The sequence below is a fragment of the Nycticebus coucang genome, chromosome 13, assembly GCF_027406575.1.
Source record: "Nycticebus coucang isolate mNycCou1 chromosome 13, mNycCou1.pri, whole genome shotgun sequence".
NCBI classification, from domain to species: Eukaryota; Metazoa; Chordata; class Mammalia; order Primates; family Lorisidae; genus Nycticebus; species Nycticebus coucang.
This window is the reverse complement of record NC_069792.1, coordinates 5,582,326-5,606,062: the sequence shown is the minus strand read 5'-3', so window position 1 is coordinate 5,606,062 and position 23,737 is coordinate 5,582,326. Positions and strand designations below refer to the sequence as shown.

The 23,737-nt window shown below is 44.5% G+C and overlaps 1 non-coding gene across 1 annotated transcript; it reads right to left on the bottom strand.

Annotated features, from left to right (window-relative positions):
* Window positions 1-23,330: 23,330 nt before the first annotated feature.
* Window positions 23,331-23,439, bottom strand: LOC128564102 (U6 spliceosomal RNA). Its single transcript, XR_008373988.1, has one exon. It is a non-coding gene; the product is annotated as a U6 spliceosomal RNA (small nuclear RNA).
* Between the last annotated feature and the right edge of the window lie 298 nt (window positions 23,440-23,737).

The window sequence follows — 23,737 nt, the reverse complement described above, 5'->3', positions numbered from 1 at the left end:
ACCTAGACTAAAATGCACCCCAGAAAGGGGCAAGCGGGGGAGCACTGAAGAAGCAAAAGCAATACAGAGAATAGAAGAAACCCTGAGACCCTCAAAGAAAGAAGGGGGAAATGTGAATATGAAAATGATGAAAGAGGAAAAAGATCATGGAGAGCATGAATACCAGATTCAAAAACATTTTTTTGAGACAGAGTCTTTCACTTCATTGCTCCCAGTAGAGTGCTGTGGCATCACAGCTCACAGGAACCTTGAACTCTTGGGCTCAGGCGATTCTCTTGCCTCAGCCTCCCAAGTAGCTGGGACTGCAAGTGCCGGTCACAATGCCTGGCTATTTTTAGAGACAGGGTCTCACTCTGGCTCAGGTTGGTCTTCAACTCCTGAGCTCAGGCAATCCACCAGCCTTGGCCTTCCAGGATGCTAGGATTACAGGTGTGAGCCGCCACACTTGGCCTCAGATTAGAAATTTTAAAAATCAATGGAGTGTTGGAAGTTAAAATCAAATAAATGTCCAGAAAGTAGAATATAAATGGAAAGTAAGAAATAAATAAAATATTTAATGAATTGACCCAAAAGTTGTGACACCTAAAATATAGCACTCCATCGACGACAACAACAACAACAAAAAACATCAAAGTAGGATGGGGGAATGTTAGCAGAATCATTTCTGCAATAAGTCAGCCAGTTTGAAAGGGTCTCCCAAATACCACGATTTTTTTTTAATTCATACAAAGACATAACAATGAAAATTTTGCCTCCCTCTGTGAGAAAGTAAGGAAGAAAAGTAAACCAAGTTACAAATCAAGAAAAAGGAACCCAAATGCCAGTCGACTTCTTTTTTTATTTTATTTTATTTTTATTTTTGAGACAGAGTCTCATGTTGTCACCCTCAGTAGAGTGATGTGGTGTCACAGATCACAGCAGCATCAAGCTCTTGGGCTTAGGCGATTCTCTTGCCTCAGCCTCCCAAGTAGCTGGGACTACGGGCACCTGTCACAACGCCCAGCTATTTTGTTTTTGTTGTTGCAGTTTTGCCGGGGCCTTGTTTGAACACACCACCCTCAGTATACGGGGCCAGCACCCTACCCACTAAGCCACAGTCACTGCCCCCAGTAGACTTCTTAACAGCAAAGCTTGATGATACAGGACTTCAGACTTCTGAGGGAATTCTAAACCCAGCCAAATGATCGCTCAAGTATGAAAATAGAAAAGAAAATTTTTCAGACATGCAAAGAATCAAAAACTAAACCTCTCATCTATCCAGATCTCCATCGGGCTCCAAGGGTGTCATTCAGTGATACCAGGAGATGAGCCAAGAAGAAAGGGATCATGGGATCTTACTATCAAGGACACCAAATGTCCAAAACTGATCCCTCAAGACACAACAGCAGAGAAGCATGTTATTTGGAAATTTGGTAGTTTCACAGAGGAAATAAAACTGGGAAAGACAGAAGAAATTGTTCCTAGAGAATGGAAAAGTAAGCGACCACCATTTTTCGGTATAACCCTTTGAACACTGTGAGAAAGCTCTGAAGATCATTACATGAATAAAAATTAAATTAACGAATGACTTTTTGTTCACCACCCTGCCTCTTTTCCTCTTTGTAACCCAACTCAACAAGTCTCAGGAACGATTCCCCTCCTTCCATGAGGAAATAACAGCAATGTTGTTGGCAGATGGTCCAGTGGTAAAGTTCAAAATGGGTCTAGTGAGCAGAGAAACTTGATGTAGGAAGACCAAAAAACCACTCTTGGAAATTTGGGAAGTATAAAGTTCTAAGGATCTGGACCAGGGTGACTTACGGGAGCTGTTACTGTGAGGGAAGACCCTTCAATGTCCTCATTCTTACCCACAACTAACATGTACAGCCCCCATCGTGTGTCGGGGACGGGCCAGCTGCTGCTGTCTCTGATAAGGCCTCCTCTGCTGACTAGGCCAGAGACAGTCCACCTTAGGCCTCATGGATGTTTGTTAACTAAGTTCAGTAACAGCATTAAGAGCATAACAAGATTAATTCCATGACAAGATTCAGCACACGGGTGGCTATAAAATCACATGGAGGAACATAAACTCAATATTAGGAATGTCAGAAAAATTCCCAGCTTTAAAACGACCCAAATATATAAATGCTGTGTTTTTCCTGTTGCAATATCCACACTTTTTCCCCTTTTTATGTCTGACATTGGGATGCGTCAAAACAGAGCAAGTCGTTGCTTAATTAGGCGCCATGTGTATTTGTCAGTGGCAAATAAAGTAATAGTGCACCTTGGGTTTGCTTCAGTGCCCAAGCCCGAGCCCGCCCCTTCCATAATTCTGCTCAGCCATCGTAGCCATCAAATCTTATATATCCACCGTGCGGGCAGACGAGTGAACACCCGGTCCTTGGCATTTCTACGCGGCCATCGCCTGCTGCCTTCTGATTCCTCTGCTCCCAAGCTTGTCTTCTGCCCGCCAACCAAGCACCTCTTTCCCCAAACCAAATTTGTTTACATTATTTTCTTTTCTTTCAAGATAAAGTTTAAACTCTATAGAAGGCATCCAAGACCTTTTAAAATTTAATCTTAGGCTGTACACAGAGGCTCATGCCTAGAATCCTAACTCTCTGGGTGGCCAAGGCAGGAGGATCCCTTGAGATCAGGAGTTCCCGTCCAGCCTGAGCAAGAATGAGACGCTTATCTCTACTCAAAACAGAAAAAGAAGCCAGGCATTGTGGCAAATGCTCAGCTGGAAGGCTGAGGCAGGAGGATCACTTGAATCCAGGAGCGTGAGGTTGCTGTGACCTGTGATGCAATGGCACGCTAGCCTGAGCACTAGAGCCAGACTCTGTCTAAGTGAATAAATAGAATATTGTTTTAATCTGGTCTCTGCTGCCTGTACGCCTCTTCCCTACCTCCCAACGCTGCAGCCCAGGCTTTCTCCTAGCTTATCCTATGGAATCAAAGATGCTGTTCATGGTGAGTCAGAACTTTGTTCTGAAGAACATTAAGAAAGAAAAAGACTCCCGATCAAATAGTGGTATGCTGACATGGGCCAGTTCCTCTGAGAAGGCGATTTGGGCCAGAACAATGCCTGGACAGGAGCGCAGGCAGTGGGGAGAGGTGAGCTGTTACGGGGTGGAGAGGCAAAGGCAGCCCCATGGAGGCGACGCAGCTCGTGCCCTTCAGAGACGTCCTGCACAGTCTAGGGAGCCAGAACTGTGTAGCCCACACAGGCAAGTCACTGGACACGGCTGCAGCCTCAGGCGAGACAGTCTTCTCCAACAGCAGGCAAATCTCCACAAGGGATGCCCAGTGGCAGCAGTCCTCTGTCAACACCCATGGCTTAAGGGGATCTTCAAAAGCTGTCGCTGCAAGAGCTCAGGGGCAGGAAAATGCCCATCAGTGCAGATCAGGGAGGTGTGGTGTGTCTGAGATGGGTTCCTTTCCTGCTCAATTACTAGACTTTGCAGCAAAAATCCCCACTACTCTGGGAGGAAGAAACAGAGAGAAAAAGTTATACACCCAGTATGGGTTTGTTTTTTTGTTGTTGTTTTGTTTTTAGTACCGCAATCATTTCTAAGTGTGCAGGTCAGCAATATTAAGTACATTTACATTGTTGTGCAACCATCACCACCATCCCCTCCAGAGCTTTTTCCTCTTGCAAAACTGAAACTCTGTACCCATTCAACAACCACTCCCTGTTCTCCTCTGCCCAGGCCCCACCTCTCTCCTTTCTGTCTCTACAGATCTGATGGCTCCAGGAACCTCATATTAGGTACAATGCAATATTTGTCCTTCTGTGCCTGGCTTATTTCACTTAGCATAATGTCTTCACTTGCATCCAGGCTGAAGTATGTGGCAGGATTTCCTTCCTTCCTAAGACTGAATAACACCCCACTGAATGTACATATCACATTCTGTTTAACCATTCATTCGCTGCTGGACACTTGGGGTGCTTCCACTCACCTCTGGGCTGTTGTGAATCATGCTGCTATGAACACGGGCGTATGAATTATTTCTTCAAGGCTCTACTTCAATTATTTGGATATGTACCCAGAGATGGGATTATTGGATCATATAGTAATCCTATTTTTAAGTTTTTGAGCACCTATCCCTCTGTTTTCGACAGCTCCTGCACCATTTTACATCCCCACAATAGTGCAAAGGGGTTCCATTTTTTCCACACCGTAGACTACATTATTTTCTCGGTTTTATAAATAGATCCTAATGGGTTTGAAGTGATATTTTGCTGTGTTTTTGATTTGCATTTTTCTGATGATTTAGTGAGATTGAACTTTTTATTTATATTTATATGCTTTTTGGCCATTTGTATATCCTCTGGAGAAATTTCTATGCAGGTCTTTTACCCATTTTTTTTGTTTTTTAAGAAAATAAATTTGCTCTTTAATGGGGAGTGGAAGGGAGGACTGTCCAAGCCAGAAATAGGGTTAGTGTGTCAGAAGCACCCTGGATCTGGTTCTACATTCTGGACATCAACCCTTGTCAGACTCATGATTTGTAAAGATTGCCTCCCATCCTGTAAGCTGCCCTTTCACTCTATTAATGGTGTCTTTTGTGCACAAAAGGTTTTGAATGTGATGTAGTTCCATTTACCTATTTTTGCTTTCGTTGCCTGCATTTTTGGTATCATACTGAAGGAATCCCTGCCAAATTCAGTGTCATAAAGACTTTCCCTGTGTTTCCTTTGCACTTTTTTTTTTTTTTTTTTTTGAGATAGAGTCTCACTCTGTCAGCCTCGGTAGAGTGCTGTGGCATCAGCCTAGCTAGCAGCAACCTCAAACTCCAAAGTCCAACTTCATTCTTTTGAACATTGAGATCCAGTTTTCCTAACACCACTTATTGATTTTCTTTTCCCCCACTGAGTGCTTTGGCTCCCTTGTGGAAGATCATTCATTTCCTTTTGGCCAGTGTCACACTGTTTTCATTACTGTAGCTTTGTAATGTTTTCAAATCAGGAAGGGCGAGTTCACCTACTTTATTCATATTTTTCAAAATTATTTTGAGTATTCAGGGTCTCCTGAAGTTTTGTATGAATTTTAGGATGAATTTGTTTCTATTTCTGTAAAATAGGCCGGGGGGCGTTTTGATAGTACAGCCAGTTCCATGCATATCAAGTTTGCAGCTCCTGTGGTATATCCAAGTCCATTAGATGATTGATACAGAACTCAGGGCACTGAGGACAAAACTTGTCACCTTACATAACATTCCTGCCTTCCTGAGAAGCTTCATACGATTAGTGCCTTCCAAAATGGCAGCAGGGAAGCAAGTCACAAAAAAGGAGTGACTTTATTGTTGGTGTTGCTCTGCTAGCACTCCCTCTCTGTGCCTCCACAGAGTCTCTGCGTAGTCATTTGGTCTGATTCTCCTCACAAGGAAAGATAAGCCTTTCCTAAATTAGATGTAATCACACTCTGGAAGGCAAGAAGGAGGCCCAGGTGCACAGCCTAGTGCCCAGTTACAGCCCCGCAAGGTAGCTGGGATGCTAGGCGTGTCCCCAGTACCACCAGGCAGCACCGCAGCCCACCACCATGTGCTCCTGTGTGGAATGAGGGAGAACAAAGACCCAGAGCTAGCCCGTGAAGCACTCCAGACCCGATAGGGAATCCAGGGGCATACAGCATAGATTCATTCTCAGCAAACTCCAGGTAGAAATTTTTATTTTATGCTGTCCACACTTCAAATATTTCTAGACCAAGAGCTACAAAGAAATCACTATTTTAGGGCTCTTTTTTCTTCTTTTAAAATTGTAGGCCTCTCTCAGAGGCTAGAAGCTGGAGTCAAATGAGTTCAGGAGATTATTTGGGAGGGCAGGTAGGTTTATAAAGTTTAAGTGCCTTTTTTTTTCTTATTTTTACTTTATTTTCTGTCAATGTCTGGAGGGTAGTTAGTATCGGCTAAGGGGATCCATCTCCACAGCTGGCTGCCTTCACTCAGAGTGCTTATATAATTCCCAGTCCCAGGGCCCGCTCCGCACCTACGGAGGCTGAAAATGTGTCTGAGAATCTGCATTGTAATGAGCTCCACAGAGCACTCTTAAGCTTATTATTATTATTATTATTAATATTTTGAGACAGAGTCTCACTTTATTGCCCTCTGTAGAGAGCTGTGGCATCACAGCTCACAGCAACCTCAAACTCTTTGGGCTTTAAGCGATTAATCTCTTGCCTCAGCCTCCCAAGTAGCTGGAACTACAGGCGCCCACCACAACACCCAGCTATTTTTCTTTTGTTGTAGTTGTCCTTGTTGTTTGGCAGGCCCGGGCTGGGTTCGAACCCACCAGCTCTGGTGTATGTGACTGGCACCCTAGCTGCTGAGCTACAGGCGCTGAGCCTCTTAAGCATATTATTATTAATAACATTTGAGAAACCAAACTAGAACAGTGGAATATTTGTTCATTCACAGGAAGGCATTTTATAAGTTTAGCATGCCAATTTTCCAATAGAGTCCTATATCCTTATTTCTATTTAAATCTTTGTAATCTTTGGGTTTACTTCTTAAAAAATAATAATCATAAAGTTTGTTTTCAGCTATGCTTCTCACTTTCTTTTTAACGTTGAATAAAATTCCCCAGCCCTATTTCAGACCATGAATCTCTTACTTGGGAAATACTTTACACTAGCTGTTAAAATCATTAAGCTGATATCCTCGATTTAATCTTTAAGGTTGACCAGGCAGTATTGAGTCACCGTAATCTTCCAGGTCAGACAGGAAAAGAATTGACGTCGTTACAAAATACCACTGCGTAAGTGTCTCTGAGAAAATGGCAGCGTGGTGTGCAGGGTTGGGCAATGAGCAGCGATGAGCAACGGCCCCCGCAGGTGAGTGGGGGCCTGGCCCTGCCTGAGCTGCTGTGGACCCGTAACAAGTTTTCTCTGACCCAGCACACCTCAGTGAGTTATCAAGATGTTTCCTCTCCCCTGGAAGTCAACCAGCCTATGAGGAATGATCATTTGGCACATACCAGGCTCAAGGGACATGTGCAGTGAGGGACGCTTCGTACAAAGGGGCTTCCACCTGGAGCCAGCATCGCCAATCTGCAGCTAAAAACAGAGACGCATAAAAATAACCCTTCAACTTCTCACCTCCAATGAGGAGGATGTTTTCCCGAAAACACACACAGCATCTAAACAGCCTGGGAATCAGCCAGCTCCTTTCTCCAGCTTTTACTTTTTAAAAAAAGGAAAAATTAGAAAGTAGATCAGCTGACCTAGTGGATTTATCTGATCAAACTGCAGTGCCACCCCAGAGAGAGTCACAACGAACGTCTCGCTGGCTTGTTTCTGCCTTTCAGAAACAAACAAAATAGTTATTATCAGCCATTAATTTGACATCCTAAATTAATATAACCACTTCCATGGCAGAAATTACTGTTAGTATTCAACTGACTTTTAAAGAGATAGACCAAAATAAACCAGTTCCAACTACACCTTCATTCTCTCTCCCTCCCTCTCTCTCTCTGTGTCCGCAGCCCTCTCCCAGTTTGAGTCAAAGGAGGAAAAACTGGAGCTGATTATCTGAGGATGGCAAGGTAGACAACCAGACCAACTAGCCTGAATTGCCCAGCCACAGTGACAGTGTATACAAGCAAATCCAGGGACAGCTGTAACATTAAAAGGGTCAAGCATTAAAGACAAAGCAAATCTAAAGATAATCAATTTTTAAAAACCCCTGAAGGCTGCTGGAGTGTTGAGTCCACTGCTTCCCTCCTGCCCCAGGGTGCTGCTCAGCAGACAGGACAACATTTGCCCATCAGCTCAGCAGGTCTCACGTCTCACTGTTACGACCTCAAAGGTTAGAGGTCTGCCCTGATGGATCATCTCACAGAGGGGACTTGGTTAGAGACACCGAACTGCCCCAGAACCTGGGGTGCAGCCAGGGAAACCAAGGCCTCAAGAGAGGCACTGGGCGTCCAGAGCAACGGCACGTTTGCTGACCCACATGGATGTAGAGTGCCCTTTGTCACTACCAGCCTTCCATCCCTGCCCCCAGATCAGCCCACTTCTCGTGAATTTCCCCAGTCCATTTCTACTTCTAATAGCCTGTCGAAATGCCTGCAGTAAGGACTACATTCTACTTAGGTCTTTTAAAAAATTTTTTTTGTTTTTAGTAATTGTGGGTACATGATAGGCAGACATATACTTATGGGGTATACGTGACGTTTTTGGCACAGGTAGATGATGCATAATGATGAAATCAGGATAATTGGGATATCCAATTGTTACGCATTTATCATTTCTTTGTGTTAAGAACGTTCCAGTACCACCTTTTTAGTTATTTTTAAATATATGATAAATTATTATACTCAACATTCCTAGTGGCAGAGATTTGCTTGAGCTATGTCTCTCTCAAGTGTGTGCCCTACAGCAACTCCTGGCCCAGGTCTCTTCATCTGCCCAGCAGAGATCCTCATCCTCGTGAATTTTTTTTAAGGGACAGATCTTGCTCTGTCACACAGGCTGGTGCAAGGATGGCTCACTTCAGCCTCGAACTCTTGGCCTCAAGGGATCCCACTGAGGCATCCCAAAGTGTTGAGGATACAGGGGTGAACCACCACGCCATGGTGATGACCTTTTAAGGTTCCTTCAGCCACTGATCCCCTGGGGCTGAAGGTGAGGTGGTTCCTATTTCCCCTCCACCAACCGTACTTACCCACCCATCCTACCACACTTGTCCCCAGTAGAAACACACAGCGGTTCTTGTCACGCCATTCCCTGCCCCCACGGTAGTGCACAGATTTGGGGGAAAGAGAATGGGGAAAAGCATCTATTTAGCCCCATTCTAAGTTTGCACAGAATGCACATTCTGGCAAAGGTGAGTCTGTAGGAGAACAAGGGCTGTCCCCCAACTGTCACTTAGGTGGGCTCCAACCTGCACCAGGCAGCTGGGGGGAGTCTGAGCACTGCCTGGGTGTCCAGCAAGCTGGGGAGGGAAGCAGAGAGGGACAGGACTCCACATGAGAATTCCAGGAGATCAGGGCTTTGGGACACCGCTGGGCAACACCCAGTTCAAAGCACCCGTCTCAGCAGCACTGGGAATGGTGTGCAAACAGTCACATTCCTGGAAGAGGGAGCCACAAAGTGCAAGTGTCAGATATTCAAGAATGTGACTGATGCAATCCAGAATGTGGAAGATGACTGGTCACTCTTGTATGCAGAGGGGGTGGATCCGTTCCTTCCTTTATTCTCCCAGTATTTACTGCAGGCTGACCAGGCACCCAGGCCTGTGCACCGTGCTGGCTGCAGCAGCATCTGTGATTTACTTCCATTGGCTTTACTGTAACCCACGAGCTCGTGCAGCCTGACATGACACGTTCGTGCTCCAGGTGTCTCACATTGTGCCCACTCCAGGGGCAGCAGGGAGCAGCTGCCTCAGCCTCTGCCATGCCCGGCCCATCAGCACTGGGGATTTGGTCCTCAGCAGCCTGAATGTCAAAAACCGTCACTCACTGCCAACACCAGGGACTTACTCATTAGTGGATGAATGTGAAACATGAGCTCTTGCTAGTGAAATTCAAGGCATTCAAGGCAGGAGAAATGGTGCAAAACGTTCTCAGTTTGGAAAGTGGGAAACATTCTGGAGAGTGGCCACGGTGACTGTTGCACAGATGCACTTAATACCACTGACCTGTGAACTTACAGAAATAGTTACAATGGGAAATTTTGTGTCATGTATATTTTGCAGCAATAAAAAATACTTTTTAAAGTTCAGACATGGCTCATGCTTGCATGAACAGGGAATGACAGTGAGGCCTGTCACCAGCATCCCTCAAGACGGCCTGAGGCTCAGCCTGCACCTTGCCGTTGCTGTAGGAGGATTTCCGACTGCTTCCCACCAACTAGTGGGTTCCAAATCAGGTGTCTAGATCAGAGGCCAGTGAACTTCCTCAGTGAGGGCCAGAGAGCACAGATTTCAGGCTTTTCAGGCCACATAGTCTCTGATTTGACTACCCAGCTCTGCCAGCATGTCGCAAAAGCCATCACAGGTGGTACCAAATGGATGAGCGTGGCTATGTTCCTGCAACATCTCATGAAGATTGGGCCCAGAGCTCAGCCTGCCATCTCTGCTCGAGATCACTGGAATGTTCTGTCTCCCTGGAGCAGTCTTTGAGGCCACTGAAGCCCTTCGGGAGTGGAGTGCAGCTGGGGTGGGAGCCCTCAGCCTCAGGCTTCCTGGCTGTGCCAGCTTCTGAGGCAGGAGCTGAGCGAGGCCACAAAGCTTGAGCCCTCCTCGGCACTGAGAAGTAACGGAAGGCAAACCCCACAGAGGTCCTGCCTGAGTGTGGGACATGGGACAGAACACAAACGAAATGTATAGGATTGCTCAAAGAATTGTAAGATAAGAACCGTGCTCATGCTACAAAGGAAAGCGATTTGGGACTGGACAAAAGAAAAAACCAAGTAACCTACAGGTCAGAACCCCTGGATGCAGAAGCTGGTCTTTGACCCAAGCTGGTCCTCAACCAGCACTTCCCGAGCAATGGGTGCAGCTCTGGAGGAAAAGACTTCAGGGAAGACTTGAATCAATTTAAGCTAGAGAACTGCTGGTTCCGTGGTGGCTAAGGGTGGGGGATAAATTGCTATTTTTTTTTCCTGTGTCACCAGCCTTGTAAAGGACTGACTGAATCTGCAAGATAATTCAATTACCTTTGCCAGTGATTATCGGCTGCCTCTATGGCCTGAGGAGGAGTTGGAGGCTGGAACAGGGAGTTCTGCTAATCAGAGAGCCGCCAAGTTCAGAACCAGATTCCAGACAGTATTTTTCCTCCCTTCCATAATCCCTGATCTCCCTTTTGGCTCCGTCTTCCTGTGGCTGTCTCAGCACACACCCTGAGTGGCTGTGGAGTACTGACGGAAGCAATCAATCTGAAAAATCAGATGAGCCATCTTCAGATATGAGCTCCACAGTTGATTCAATTTACACATCCATAAAAATTACTCCTTGGCAGCATTAATGTTACTGTAAGAATTAAATAGCATGTCTGTAAAATGCCACATTTTTTTGCTGTAGTTTTCTTGGTCTTTTACTGTGTTAGAGGCCCTGCATAAAAAGAGTAGTTGTTTTGATGTTTGCCCTTTCACCTCTCACAGTTCTTCACGATGGGCTTATTATCCCCATAGTACAGATGAGAAAACGGAGGTGCGTGAGAGTTTAACTGAAATAAAATTTTAGAGCATTGGGTACATAGTAGGTATTTAATAAATGATAACTACTACTGTTTCCAGAAAAGGCCTAATTTCAAATATGCTGTCTTCTTCTCCTCATAAAAAGATATGTTGAGGGCAGTGGAAGCTTTTGGCTTTCCTGTTTCATGGTATTTCTTTCCATATATATAAATGTTTGTCATTTATTTAATATCATTATTTAATACCTGCCATATACTTAAATGCCTGTCATAAATTTTAAATAAATAGTACTCCTATCTTTAAATCCTGTCATGGTATTTCTCTCCATACAGTTGACTATTTTAAATTGCACACAAACTTTGCGGATACACTGTATTTAAATCTTCTTTTCCTTCCACCAGTAAAGTTTTATTCACCCTTCACGTAAGTCTTACACACCTTTTGGCTTTATTCTTAAGTGTTTTGTGAGTCTGTAGCTATTACCAGTGGATCTTTTTAATGATTTTTCTGATCAGTAATTGCTATTAGAGAGCAAAGCTGTAGTGTTGGTCTAGGGCTCACCCACCATGCATTAACTTTTTAATTAATTCTACCCATCTCACAGAATCTGCAGAGAAAACTTACATCCCCTGTCTTTTCTTTAATAATTCTTTAGTAGATGTTTCTTATCTGGGTAAGACAGCTTCCCTATATTTCCAAATTACTAAGGTTTTTTGTTGTTTAGTATTTGCATGTTTGTTTCCATCAAACTGCACGCTAAAATTTGTTGCCCTGGGTAGAAGGCCATGGCATCAGCCTAGCTCACAGCAACCTCAGACTCTTGGGCTCAACCTCTTTCCTCAGCCTCCCCAGTAGCTTAGGACTACAGGTGCCTGCCACAACACCTGACTAGTTTTTCTATTTTTAGTAGAGACGGAGTGTTGCTCTTTCTCAGAGCCAGCCTCGAACTCCTGAGTTCAAGCAATCCACCCACCTTGGCCTCCCAGAGAGCTGGGATTACCCATGCCCAGCCATCAAATGCTTTGTTAGCAAAACCTATTGAAATGACCAGAGTTTTTCCCTCTTCAACAGCATGACTAGATTTCTTCACACCGTCTGGCCCTGACACACTCAGGCCATGCCATGTACTCTGTTAACCCATTGCATGCTTGCATTTACTAACATTTTGCTTGGAAATGTACAACTTGAGTGTGTAAATAACATTCCCCTGCAGATTGATTTTTCTGTGCCCTTCTTCTCTTCTCATAGCAGGACATGTTAGCCTTTAGACAGAGTCTTCAAGCAGCCCATGTTCTCCATGCAGACCTCCCGGGATCATCTGCCCTTTTAGCGTTAGGTGGATTCTATCCATAAAATCACACAAATTCCATCTTTCGGGGGAAGCTGACATGTGAACACCACTTCAGGTTTTTTACTTTTTTGTGAGTCAAAAGGATCTGGCTATTCCAGGTGATCACACATTTCATCTAGATTTTCAAATTTATAGACATAAAATTTACATAGTGTAAAGTATAGATAGTCCTAGTTTCCTAGGAATGCCATTTAAAAAATAACACAAACTGAGTGGCTTAAAACAACAGAAACTCAATCTCTCCCTGTTCTGGAGGCTAGAAGTCCAAACTCAAGGGTCCCTCAGAAGCTCTGGAGGAAAATCTCTGTCTTCTGTTGCTTGAGGGCAACCCCTGGTGTTCCTTGGCTTATGGACTTACTGATAGAGTCAGATGTAGGGACCCGCCCAAATGGATCAACCCCACCCTTCTGAAGGATGTCCCACCTAGGCAAGGTAAATGTGCCAACCCTCCTCCCCACCCCCTCTGATCTTTAAAACCCCCGTTCATCTTAGACATGCCAACTTCCTTCTTGAACTCAGCTCACCCCCACTGGGGCGGAAATCAAGGCCACTGTTGCCCACACAGAACCTGGATTCCGTTTTCCTTTCATTTCATATCTCAGAATAATTTTTATTTTTGGTCTTAGACCTTTCACTTATCACTCCCGTCTCTGTATCCATCTTCACGTGGCCATCTGTGTGTGTAGCTCCAAATTTCTCCTCTTTTTTGTTTTTAAGGCAGAGTCTCATTCTGTGCCCTGGATAGAGTGCTGGGGCATTATAGGTCACACTCACACTCTTGGGCCCAAGCGATCCTCTTGCCTTAGCCTCCTGAGTAGCTGGGATTCCAGGTGCTGGCCACTACACCGGCTAGTTTTTATATTTTTAGTAGAGACAGGGTCTCACTCTTGCTCAGGCTGGTCTTGAACTTCTGAGCTAAGGTGATCCACCCATCTTGGCCTCCCAGAGTGCTGGGATTACAGGCCCAAATTTTCTCTTTTTAAGGACAGAAGTCACACTGGATTTACTCAAATCCAATAAAACCTCTCTTAATTTGATTCTGTCTGCAAAGAACCTATTTAAAATAAGGTCACACCCATAGGTTCCAGGTAGAATTAAATTTCGGGGGATAACCCTCAACCTAGTGCACTTATATTTTAAATAATTGTATAATTTCTCCATGATCCGCATTTATGCCCCCTTCTTATTTCTACTCTTGTTTTCTAGTGCCTGCTCTCATTTTCTTCTTAATCAAAATTGCCAAATATTTACATTCTTTTTAAACTTGTATATCCACCTCCTTTTTTTTTTTATCCTCTATTCATTAACTTACACTTCTGGCTTCAGCAATTCCTCCTTTTTATTTCCTTTGCTTTATTTTGTTTTTGTTTTTTTTTTCTAGATTGCTGGTTTGCTTATTCAAAATGTTTATTATTTTCCAATTGAATTTGAGACCAAAAAAAAAAAAAAATCCTCTGGGAACTGTTTTGGCTGGATTTTAATAGGTAAAGCACTCATTGTTGTTCATTTGAAAACTATTTAAATTTCATTTCTTTTTTTTTTTGTAGAGATAGAGTCTCACTTTATGGCCCTCGGTAGAGTGCCGTGGCCTCACACAGCTCACAGCAACCTCCAACTCCTGGGCTTAGGCGATTCTCTTGCCTCAGCCTCCCGAGTAGCTGGGACTACAGGCGCCTGCCACAACGCCCGGCTATTTTTTGGTTGCAGTTTGGCCGGGGCCGGGTTTGAACCCGCCACCCTTGGTATATGGGGCTGGCGCCTTACGGACTGAGCCATAGGCGCCACCCTAAATTTTGTTTCTTAAATTTCTTCCTTAACTCAAGAGCAAGTTAGGCTCAGCACCTGTAGCTCAGAGGCTAGGGCGCCAGCCACATACACCAGGGCTAGCGGGTTTGAACCCGGACCAGGCCTGCCAAACAACAATGACAACTACAACAAGAAAATAGCCGGGCGTTGTGGCAGGCACCTGTAGTCCCAGCTACTTGGGAGGCTGAGGCAAGAGAATCACTTAAGCCTGAGAGTTGGAGGTTGCCGTGAGCTGTGATGCCAGAACACCTACTGAGGGTGACGTAGTGAGACTCTGTCTTAAAAAAAAAAAAAAACTAAGTTGGGAGTATATTTTAAAATTTCCAAGTGCCTGGATTTTTCTTTCTTTCTCCTAACTTTCTTTTGTTGTTAATTTCTAACTTTATTACACTGTTGATTGATTGTCACCTACATGACTTCTGTGCTGGGGACAAGAACGTTTCCCATATACTCTACGTCCAGTACATCAAGCATGTTACTTATGTTTTATTCTGGTCCTCCAGTCTCTTAATTTGTTTTTGTCTGACTAATTTGCCTATTAAGAAATAAGTCGGTTTCTCACAATAATTAGAGCTCTGCGCATTTTTGCTTTTTATTTTCCCAAATTTGTGACTAGTCACATAAAGACCCATGACACTTTTGCATGGTTAGTCAATTGTTGCTTTGATCAGCATCGTAGGGGGCCCTGGCGCCTGGATGAGCCCTGGCATGGGCCAGGGCTGGGTCTGTGCCCTCTGCCACTACCTGCTCTGTGGTGGCTCCTTCACTCACAGGCATCAGTAGCAGCATTTCTGAAACAGAGATCCTGGTGGTCATCGCCTCCTGGGGTGGCAGGCTGAGACTAGCCTCTGATGCGTAAGTTCTCCAGGATGCTGATGATGTGGACAGTAATGAAAGTGGTGATGAAAAAATGCCACCTTTGCTACATGTTTATATTGCTAAATCTGTCTCATTTTTATATGGATTTTCCACCTCATTTTTTTAAGAGAGCCTGTATGGCTCGGCGCCTGTGGCTCAAGCGTCTAAGGTGCCAGCCACATACACCTGAGCTGGCAGGTTCGAATCCAGCCCGGGCTCGCCAGACAACAATGATGGCTGCAACAAAAAATAGCCGGGCGTTGTGGCAGGCACCTGTGGTCCCAGCTACTTGGGAGGTGGAGGCAGGAGAATTGCTTGAATCCAGGAGTTGGAGGTTGCTGTGCGCTGTGACACCATAGCACTCCACCCAGGGTGACAGCTTGAGGCTCTGTCTCAAAAAAAAAAACAAAGAGAGAGAGAGAGCCTGTAAACAAAAGAATAAAGCTGGGTTGTGGGTGATTGTCCATGTGTTCTGTAATAGTGTGTCATAATTCCCTAACTGTCCCTTACTAGAAAGTACACAATATGTTTCAGGTTTCATTAACCCAGTGTTGAAACATAGTGTGATTTCTGGCTTCCCCTGCACGCCACGTGCTTCTCACCCTCAAGTCCTCACCTCCAGCCCTGCTCCCTCTCCCTGCCTCTCCTGCCCGGCTCCTGAGCATGCCCCCATCTTCTGAGCTGCCTTCTGGCCCCTCCACGTGAATAGCCTGCAGATGAGGCAAGCTGAGCACACCCGATCTGAGCTTATTCTTCTCTTCCCTCAACCTCCCTGATTTTTGTTTTGTTTTCTTTTTCCTTCTTATTTTGGCTAACCTTCTATTTGTATTACCCAGCCATCTCTCAAATTAGAATTCTGCTGTCTCCAGAAGCAGCTCCCCCGAGGAAACCTCTCCATCCACCATCTCTTTCCAGCATCCACGCTCTGCGCCATTGGGCCAGTATCCTGATTATCCAGAGACAGGGGGTGCCCATGCCTCTGTTCTGGTGCTTCCACACAGCAGGCCCAGGGGTGATGAGCAAAGGTCCACAGGCCTGATCTGCCCACATGCCGGCAATTGGATGATCCACAAGCCAAGAACAGTTCTCATATTTTGTCAATGGGTGGAAAAAAGTCAAAAGAAGAGTAATATTTTATGACACACAAAAGTTTCATGAAATCAAGATGTCTGTGTACATACATAACTTTTTAGTGGCACACAGCCACTCTCTTATTCCTTTGCGTGTTCTTGACGGCTGTTTTTGTACTGCAATGGTGAGCTGAGTAGGCCACAGAGAGACCTCGTGACCCATAAAGCCAAACTACAACAATTGGATCTTCCTATAAAGCCTGGCAGGGTGCAAAGGCTCACACTGGAATCCTAGCACTCTGGGAGGCTGAGGCAGGTGGATGGCCTGAGCTCAGGCGTTCCAGACCAGCCTGAGCAAGAGAGAGACCCTGTCTCTAAAAATAGCCGGGCGTGGTGGCAGGTGCCTGTAGTCCAGCCACTCGGGAGGCTAAAATATGAAGATCATTTGAGCCCAAGAGTTTGAGGTTGCTGTGAGCTGTGACACCATGGCATCCTACCCAGATCAACAGAGTGAGAATAAGAAAAAAAGAAAGAAAATAAAGAGCTTGCCAGCTCCTGCTCTAGGCTGTTCGCCCTGCCCCACTGGCTTCTAGCTAGTCTGATGACTTTGCTCTTCTGCTGACCACTAAGTGTGTGTAAGCTACTCGGCCTGGTATAAGTGGTTCTTCAGGACCCAGTCCTGGCCTGCTTCTTTGCCCTCTTTTTCCCTCTTCTTTTTTTTTCTTTTTTTTTTTTGTAGAGACAGAGTCTTACTTTATGGCCCTCGGTAGAGTGCCGTGGCCTCACACAGCTCACAGCAACCTCCAACTCCTGGGCTTAAGCGATTCTCTCGCCTCAGCCTCCTGAGTAGCTGGGACCACAGGCGCCCACCACAACGCCCGGCTATTTTTTGGTGCAGTTTGGCCGGGGCCGGGTTTGAACCCGCCACCCTCGGTATGTGGGGCTGGCGCCTTACTGACTGAGCCACAGGCGCCGCCCCTTCCCTCTTCTTTTTAATCCTACAAATCACAAAAGTTCTCACCATGACTAGGAAAAAAATTAATCAGTTTTTGTTCTTCTGCCTCTTCTCATCTTCTGAACCTGAAAACCTCTGCTTATTCTCAAAGCCCCATTTTTTTTTTTTTTTTTTTTTTGAGATAGGGCTGTGCTCTATCAAACCAGACTAGAATGCAGTGGTGTCTTCGTAGCTCACTGCAGCCTCAAACTCCTGGGCTCAGGCAATCCTCCAGCCTTGGCCTCCTGCATAAGTGGAACTAAAGGCACCACCACTCCCTGCTAATTTTTTTTCTTTGTAAAGACAGAAACTCACTATGTTGCTCAGGCTTTTCTCAAACTCCTGGCCTCAAATGATCTTGCCTCCACCTCCCAAAGTGCTAGGACTATAGGCATGAGCCACTGTACCTCATCCCAATTTACTTCTATTGAGATATATTTGATATACAGTGAAATTCATAGATGTTAACAGTACAGACTGATGAGTGCTGCAAAGGTTCACACTGCATAACCAAGACATAGAGCGTTTCTCATCACTGCAGAAAGTTCTCTCTTCCCCTTTCATCAATCCTCTCTCTCCTGGAAGCCAATATTCTTACTTCCATCCCTTTTGATCAGTTTTTTTAATCCCTTTTGACCTTTGTATACATAAAATTGGACCATATATATGTATTTTTAGTGGTTGAGCTTCTTTAACTCAGCATGATATTCTTGAGATTCACCCAGGCTATGCTCTGGGCCTACCTCATTACTTTTCGTTGCTGTCTAGTATTTCACTGTGTGATTAACAACAACATGTTTGTTTATTCTCTTGTTGATGGCCATGGGAGTTGTGTCTAGTCTGAGGCTATGATGAAGGAAACTGCTATGCTCACTCTGGTACAAGCCTCTTTGTGGACATCAAGTCCACAAAGTCAGGCAGGGTTTTACACAGTTCTCGAAATTGCTGGGTTATATTTTACACGTGTATTTAACTTTGTAAAGAGCTACCAGATGGTTTTTCATAGTGGCCGTACCATTTTACACTCCCATCAACCACGAATGAGGGATCCAGTTGCTCCGCATCCTTGCCAATATTTTGTGTTTTCATTCTTAATGGGTGTGAGGTATACCTGGTTTGGGTTTTAATTTGAATTTCCCTCCTGACTGCTTATGTTTAATAAACACATAAAACGTGGCTGTGTGATGAAAGAATGAGTTTTCTAAGATATTTATACATTTCTATATTTCTATAAAGGACATTCCATGGTCTTATTTTAGAATCAGTACTGAACAGACCTGGATACTCTGCCCTGGAGAAGTAGAAGGGACTGGCTCTACCTGGAAGGTAGAAATTTGGAGACCTTCAGGTTCTGTATTTGCACATGACCTGACGCTGTTCCATACATGTGTCTCTGACCCAAATTGCACACCTCTTCTTCCTTCCTTTTCTCAAAATTACCTAGAACCGTATCTTTTATCACGACCGTATCTTTTAAATACAAAGTGGGGCCCATTATGCGACAATGTTGAGTTCTGATGGGGATAATGTGTAGGAGCAGAAGTAGGGAACCCAGGGAATACAGGCAGCAGAAAACTCCATGACTCTACCAAGACAGGACCTTGGAGGAGTTCCTTCCTCAACTCCGGCTCTCTCATACGAAACTCACGGGTTTAGGACCAGGTGTCCTTAAGGAAATTCTCACAGTCAACTCATTATTTCATAAGTGTTTCATGAATTCCTACAATGAAGGAATCCTTCCTTTATGAGCACGTGCTCTCTTGTGACAAGGCAGCTGAGAGACACCACACCCTGTGGGATAGAGGAATGGCCGTGGTGTGATGAATGCTTCCTGCTCCCACCTCCTGTGACAGGCCACAGTCAGGCAAGTGACCCAGTTCACAGCAAGTCTGGGTGCGTGGTCACACTTGCTCTCTTTGTTTTCCCATTTCCCTGAACACAGGATTTGTATCTTTGAACAGCTATGAGTTCTACCAGGATCCTTGCACGTTATCTTCAACAAGCTCAAAGGTGAGAGAGGAGAGAAAAGAGCCATCTACTCTGCAACTGGAGTAGGTTCTCACCCAACCCGGTGAAGACTTCAGACTTGGTCACAAAGGTACAAGTTATGGCAGAACATCTCCAGAGTTGAACCCGTCTTGACCAACTTAACAATTAGCCAATAGCTAGGAAAATGGAGAGGGTGGATCTAGAGACATGTGCTCAAAAATTATCTGTGAGAACCTGAAGTGAGGGTTCCTAACTGGAGTTTTTTAATCCATGGGTAAGAATTGTAATCAGAGTTCTTTTAACACAAAATAAAAAACATACTGAAGTGGATAAGGACAGATTGTCCACTGAAACATTGGCTTCAACTGTGTGTGGTGGGGGGGTGGGCACATACTTCTGGGCTGGTTCCTGTCCAACTGTGGGTCACAGGCAAAGGCTTGAATGTCTCTACCATACACTTGGTTCTTTTCTTTCTTTTCTTTTTTTCATTTAAAGGTAAAACAAAACATTTTGCACTAAAAGGGTAAGAACTACAGAATTTATGGCAGGGGAATTTATTTTCTCAGGAAGAATTGGGGCAGGGTCAGCTTTGCACTGCTGGTACTCACTATGCTGGGGAGGGGACACTGAGATCTCAAGGAAAGGCACAATTAGCTCATCTCCCAGATAAGCTCCAGGCACTTCCCTGGGACCAGCCACCCTTTAACACCTTCTCCAGTGAACTGGAGCTGAAGAAACTAAGAAAGTCTTTTTATTTATTTTTTTATATTTCTTGATTATACCCATCTCCTCTGACTTATCTTAGATCTAAGAAATGCAAAAAACATGTTTTTCAGGTATTTTTTTTTATCACCTAAGGTCTTCTCAAAACTCTGGGCTCTGCCATTGACCAGCTGTATAACCCAGCATGAGTCGTCCGTTCCTCTGCTCCCAGTGTTCCCTCCAAATTCAGAGAGCTAAACTGTGAAAACAAAATGAGACTCTCTGAGTAAAGTGCTCAGAATAGCGAGCACCCCCAGCTATTATTACTCAGGTGGGCACAGCTCTAGTGGCTGGGGGACACACTGTAAAAAATTCCTCCCTGGTCTCACCAAGTGACATTCTGTTTCAGAAACAGGAAGGGGGCCTTAGCGAACACACTGTAGGCTGCACAGTGGTGTAGTGGGAAAAACAAAACGTTTGGACCCTACACCTGGGCTCAAACTCAGATTCTATCTGCTCACTGAATGGCCTTGGGCATTTTAATTGACCCCTGAATCCCAGCTGCCCATTCCCTAAAATGAATATCTAATACACACTGGATACAAAATCACGCTTGTAAGGCATTACCTAGAATGAAGTGACTCCTGTTAATTTTCTCCTTTTCCCTGTATAATAACTTCACAGAAAGAAGAAAGGGTATCCCAATTCCAGGGCCCCTCACATTTTAGGGGTTCCTGTGACTATTTCAAAGTCCAGGTATAACCCACATGTCTGGCCACGGTTGAGAATATGCTGCAATAACTTGCAATACAGAAGGAAGTGTGTGCACGAAACTATATTTCAGGCCCCTTTCTACAGGAATCGTCTCACAATCAGCAGAAAGTTTTTCTTGATAAAATCATTTAAAATGTTAAAAAATAAAGATTTTAAAAAGCCATACTCTCCTTCTTATTACAATTATTTTTATTTATTTATTTATTTATTTTTGAGACAGAGTCTCACTATGTCACCCTCGGTAGAGTGCCGTGGTGTCACAGCTCACAGCAACCTCCAACTCTTGGGCTTAAGCGATTCTCTTGCCTCAGCCTCCCACATAGCAGGGACTATAGGTGCCCACCACAACACCTGGCTATTTTTTGTTACAGTTGTCATTGTTGTTTAGCAGGCATAGGCTGGGTTCAAACCCTCCATCCTCAGTGTATGTGGCTGACACCGTAACCACTGTGATATGGGTGCCGAGCCTATTACAACTATTTTTATTTTTAGTTATTACCTTGCAGTTTTGTCCACAACCAAATATACTTTCTCAGTTTCTGTCAAAGAATAAACTGTTTATATTCTACTTTCGATGTGACATTGTTTATTTACCAATATGGTTCTCAATTTATCATATAAAAGAACTCTAGAATAGACCACCTAGTAAAAATTTTACAGCATTAGATACTAATATTATATGCAGGTTTATGCTACAATAAGCTTTTTTTCTTTTTTCATTTTTCTCCTTTGTAAGTTATATTCTTTGGAAAAATTATGAAAGCTTCCATGTGCATTCTCCTAGAAAAATGAGCGTGGCCCTTTGTTAGTAAATAGTAGGTTCTTCCTTCAATACAACCAGAGCCTCAGGGCTGATGAACAGTTGGAGGAACTGGATAGCATTTGTCATTCACACTGACCTGCCCTTGAAATCCACCACACAATGCAGCTCATCTCTTTTTAAAACTGCCGGGAAAAGCAGTGCTACAGATTTCAGTAGTGGACCCTGGTGACAAATCCCCCACCATTTCAACATAAAAACCACCCTACAGAAAGAGTAGAGCAGAAATTAAGTGATAGGGGAGGGAAAACAGGAAAAGCCTTAGACCAAATAATCCTGTAACACACACATTGTGTGCAGCCAGCACAAAATGAAAGGGAGCTCAGTGTGCCCCAGAGCTAGGATGCAAAGCCTCTCTAAAGGGGTATTAGTCCTATCGAAGTCTATTGTTTCATGAGAGCTATTGTTTCACAGAGGGTGGCCTCACCATGTCCCGTTGTGTGTCGTGGCAGATGCAAGGAAGAGTTCCTTAAATCTGCTTTCCACATCTCTCTCTCTCTATTTTCAGCCTCCAAGCCTGTCTCCCTGAGACTGGTTCTGCTGTTCCCGCCTGGGCTGCCACCCTGCTGACTATGGAAGTAAGGATGCTTTACAGACTCCTTGATCTGGACTGGGGACACTAGAAATCTCTCATCCTTGCTCTGATATTTTATTGAGTATAAAGACTATCGTACCTATTTCAAGAGAGATGACTCAGGATAACACTCTCCCTGGAATGGCCAGCCCAGAGCCTCCCGCCTACCTGCCCAGTCGCCTTTGGATCTCCAAGGAAACACCACCGAGGCAGAAGATGCTGTTGAGGCTTTTACACAAATCCGTGGATGGTTTGATATTTTCCTTTTAAAGAGAATGTAAAGGCCAACTTCAATGGCAAGAGACTGTTTTGCTTTAAACAAGTCTGGAATGGGCATTGATCACTAAGTGGATTTTAAAACTCCTGGACTAAAACAACAACCATGTGACTACTGAGCAATCCTGCTGCACATAGATTTCCGGGTCACGTGACATCTCTATCTCACCCCTGCCTGTATAGGACTGGATAACCAGGCAACCGGATGATGGAAAATGACATGGAACTCATCTCCTTCGTACTTCAGCTCCTAGAGAGACCAGCCTATGATTCTACCCAGGAGGCCTCACTCTGCTGGTTGTTTTGTGCAGAACAGCAGGAAGTGAAAACCCAGATGTCTTCAAGAAGGAAAAATGCTGTGGCTGCCAATGCGTTCTGTGATCGGACTCTTTGCCTTTTCCTTCCTATTTGGGTCAGAGGATCATGATACAGACTATCTTGGTACTAATCCTCCGAGACAAGAATGCCTGCCGGATTGGGGAGTACTCCGGAGGAAGAGGCTCACCCAGTCTTGGGTCTCTTAGGCTGACCTCATTAAGAAGGATGTCTGGATGGGGAGCCTGTGAAGTGTGAAGTGTAAAGTGTCGTTGGAAGAAAAGCATCCCGGCCTCAACACGCACCTTCCCTGGGGACCCAGCTCAACCTCTCTGTGGTATCTCTTCTTCCATACATGAAATAGAGGCAATGATTGTCCTATTTTTCTCACTGGGATACTGTTTTTTAAATTAATTTTTTTTTAATTTCAGGTTAATTTGAAGGTACAAACAGGTTACAATGTGTGCATTTGTTAGTTGAGTCTCTCTTATTATTGTGCCCCACCTCCAAAAGGGGTGCCATCCACCCTAATATTGTGCCCATTAAGTGGGAGCACACCCACCCCATCTTTCCTCCCCCTCCCCTCACCTTGAATTGATTTGAGCTTTTCTCTTACGTGGATGTGTATTAGGTCATCTACTGGCTTCATATTAGTATTGAGTATATTGGATCCTTGCTTCTAAAAATATGGAACACTTCATGAATTTGCGTATCATCCTTGGGCCGGGGCCATGCTAATCTTCTCTATATTGTTTTAGATTTTCAGTGTATGTGCTTTCCAAGCAAGCACCTCACTGAGATATTGTGGAGGAACAAAGAGACCTAATACTGTGAAAATGCTTTATGAAAGTAAGTTATCTGCATTTTGTGTCTATTAACAAACATTTATGGAAGGATGATACTGGAGCTGGTGCCCACAGCACAGGCCTAACACAGGGGCCAGCCAGAACAGGTGTGCCTCTTCCAAATTGCCCCCACCTTCACACCGACTGCTGCTTTCCACATTGCAAAAGTTGCATTTCTTCTTTTCCTCAGTGAGGGGGTGATGACAGGGACAAGCTGACAGCTTGCTGAGGCCCAGAAGGGAG